This window comes from Tupaia chinensis, unplaced genomic scaffold, assembly GCF_000334495.1.
Source record: "Tupaia chinensis unplaced genomic scaffold, TupChi_1.0 Scaffold000515_1, whole genome shotgun sequence".
Taxonomy (NCBI): Eukaryota; Metazoa; Chordata; class Mammalia; order Scandentia; family Tupaiidae; genus Tupaia; species Tupaia belangeri.
The window spans coordinates 6,176,496-6,179,977 of record NW_006160028.1 but is presented as its reverse complement, the minus strand read 5'-3'; the positions used below and the strand labels follow the sequence as shown (position 1 = coordinate 6,179,977).

Sequence of the window (3,482 nt, the reverse complement as noted above, 5' to 3'; positions counted from 1 at the left end):
CCCCCTGGGGGTGATTTCTCGCTTTTTGTCTCTCTGTCTCTGTCTTTCTGGTGAGCTCACCTGCCAAACCTCCCCCCCCCCAAAAAAAAAAATTACTCTGGCATTTGCAGTCCTTAAAACTCATGAAAAGTTCTTAACTTTTTTTTTTTTTTTTGCTAAATATCTTTTTGAGTCCTTGTTTAAAAAGAAAAGATTAAAATAGACAATGTTTTCTATAAATAATACATCCACTTTGGTTTTAGTGCTCCTGCCCTCAGGTTTGAAGTTTACTTTTTTCAGTACCTTTTTCCTCCATGGTCACCTTTTTACTCTTTCCTCTCTCCTCCTCGAGTGTGCACACTTGGTGGTTTTTGCAAGAACTGGCCTTGCTGCACTGTGATTGAAGATGTGAAACTTAAAAAAATACTTGAAATTGTTTCTTTTGTTTTGTGTATTTGAAATTTTAGTTATCCTCAGACTCCTCTTCTGCTCTCCGAAGCCACGTGAAGAACGCAGTGACAGACTTCAGGGCCACGCCCTTCCCATTCTGCTCAGCAAGGTCCTTGCTGCTCTCCCATTTGTACAAGGCATCTTCTGAGATCCCTTCCTCATCCTATAGACAATCAGAAAACATGTGCAGCAAATTGTCAGGTTCAAGTTTTAGTGTCGATTCTTGTAGTGCATAAAATACTCGCCGTTCCTTCTTCGCATTGGAGTGTAGGTACTTGAGTAAGATGGCACTCTGCTTGATAACAGCAGTGTCCATTCTGAAGGTAGAACAGGTGGCTCTTATAGCGGCTTTACAAATGGCTGTCATTAAAGCTCTAAGGAATGTAGGTGGACTCCTCTGCTTTCATCTAGATTAACCTCTTCCCAGTGAGAAATCTGCTCATCGTTTGCTCTGTCTTCAATGATGTCTTTCTAGTCACTTATACAACTCTTGAGCAGAGAGTTCTCTTTCTTTGAAAGTGCTTTGGGGGAGCAGGAGTTGTCACACTCTATAAGGTCTAACTTCTTCTCTAAGAGAAAATGATGTACATCTTCCTCTTCTGGTAAACAGGCCTTCCAGGTTAGGCCAGCCTCCCTCCACAAGGCTTCAGCTTTCTTCGGGTTCATTTGTTTGCATAGAAGGTGCAATATTTCAGAACGCTAGATCCCAGCTCTTCCAACAGGAGGTAAAAGGTTTGCTAAATTCTGTGATAAGTTATTTCACGGAGATTCTGCCTTCTTTGAACGTGGGAGTCACCAGTTCAGCAAGGTACAACCGAATATGGGGGAATATCAATGGCCACGTCATCTGCCAATTCCAAGGTTTCTGAAAAACCTTTGAAGAAGTCCTGTTCCCTGAGTTTTTCCGACTCTACCAGCTGATACAGTAATTGGCCCATGTGATCTCTGGTGATCTGGCCCCTTTCCAGGGTGGACTCCACTCCTGCTCTTGCAAAGGCATATAGCAGGCCCTGGGCATTCAGCTCTGAACACATTGCGGCTCCCGTAAAATCATCACTGTGTGGCGATTTATCAGGGACAGACTTGGACTCCGTCTCCTCTTCTGCCAGTGCAGGCTTGTCGGGCGGCTGGCAGTGCTGAGATCGCTGGCTCCGCAGTGATCTACACGTCAGAGAATCTTCTCTAGTAACGGACTACAGGAATAATCCCTAGAAGTATCGTTTCTGTATATTGTAACTTCAGTTTGCTATTTATTTTTCTGTCATGTGTGTGTGTGTGTGTGTTTTTTTTTTTTTCCAAAAAAGCAAAGCTTTATTTTTTCTGGTTAAAGTTTAAAAGTTGGAAAAATAATACAATACAATTAAAATGAGTTCTAAGTATTAACAATTTAGTGTTTATGGTTTCAGATGTTTTGTTCTGTTTATGCTAACACACATTTTTCTTACATGAAAGCTTGACTTTTTTTCATTTAACAATATAAAATTCATCTGTCTTTGTCAGATGCTACAGTTACTAACAGGGTAATATGGCAATGTTAGAAACAACTTTATACCTTTAAATTTGTCAGCTCTGATAAAATGTTCCTTGAAAGATAAAATTATGAAAGCTCACCAATAAAGAAATGGATATCAGCATTGCTTTATCTCTATTTTAAAGATTTTGTTTGTAGTTAAAAAAGTACTAAGAAAGAAAATCCCAGGCAATGATGATTTCATGGGTGAATTCTACCAAACATTTAAGAGAACAGTAATATCAGTTCTACAAAAATTACTCCAGAAAATTAATAAGCAAAGAACATTCCCCAGTTCATTCTATAAAAGCAGCATTACCCTGCTACCAAAACCTGACGAAAGCATTATACAAATAGAAAACACACCAATTGATATACCCCAATGACATGGGAACAGATTTTTAAACAGAAGTTTTAGCAAATTATATCCAATAGTGTGTAAAAAGAATACTACTTGTCAAGTGGGGCTTGTCTCAGAAATGCCAAGGTGGTTTAAAACTCAAACCAGACCCGTAAGTGGTGTGGTGGTTAAGGTGCTGCATTCCCACATGACCAGCCACAGCTGAAGTCCTGGACTTAAAAATCATTCTCTGTGTGTGTGTGTGTGTGTGTGTGTGTGTGTGTTTCCAAAATCCCAAGAGAATAGAGGAAAAGGGACTGCGGTGTGTGGCCATCCCCTCTGGGGGGTGGGTGATTTCTCAGTTTCCCGCTCTCTCTGGAAAGTTGCATGTGGCCTATGGCAAAAAATAAATAAATAAATAAATAAAAATAAAACCAAGAAGATAATTAGCCATGTTAATATTTGATCATCTTATTACACTCAGGAAATTGCCTTGAGTAAATCCATACTATCTACACATGTGAAGAGCTCTAGCAAAAGTTCCTAGCAAACTATTGATAGAAATCAAAAGAAATTCCTCATCCTGATAAAGGAGTATATGATAAAGGGATGATGAAAATTCTACAGTTAACATTATATTTAATGATGACAAATAAATGCTTTATCCCTAAAGTGAGAAATAAGACAAGAAGGTTTTCTATCAGTATGTTCAATATTGTGCTTGCAAAAAAAGCTGGTACAAGCAAGAAAAGAAAGAAAAGAAAAGAAAAGAAAAGAAAAAGCAGCATTCACATTAGAAATGAAGTAAAATTCTTTTTGTTGACAAATAACATGAATCATCTGTAGAAAAAAAATGATAGCATCTACAAGAGAGTTCTCAAAGTATTTCTTGACTTTAGTAATGTTTCAGTATACAAGATCAGTTTGCTAAAGTCAAAGGCATTTCTGTATACCAGCTGAATAATCAGAAATTGAAACTGAAAAATACCCTTTGCTATAGCATTAAAAATGTGAAGTACAGGGACCAGCAGTTAGCATAATGGCTATGTCGCTGGACTCCCATGTACTTGACTGCAGTTCAAGTCCCGGACCCAGCGGCTTAAACTCACATTGGGCATGCGTGTGTGTGTGCCCAAGATCCCAAGAAGAGAATGGAGGAGAAGGGATTGCGGCATGGCCATCCCCGGGGGGGGGGGGGGGGGT

The 3,482-nt window shown here is 39.3% G+C and overlaps 1 pseudogene; it reads right to left on the bottom strand.

Annotated features, from left to right (window-relative positions):
• Positions 1 to 297: 297 nt before the first annotated feature.
• The window catches only part of LOC102493998 (eukaryotic translation initiation factor 4 gamma 3 pseudogene), a 9,077-nt pseudogene continuing 5,892 nt past the window's right edge, over positions 298 to 3,482 (bottom strand).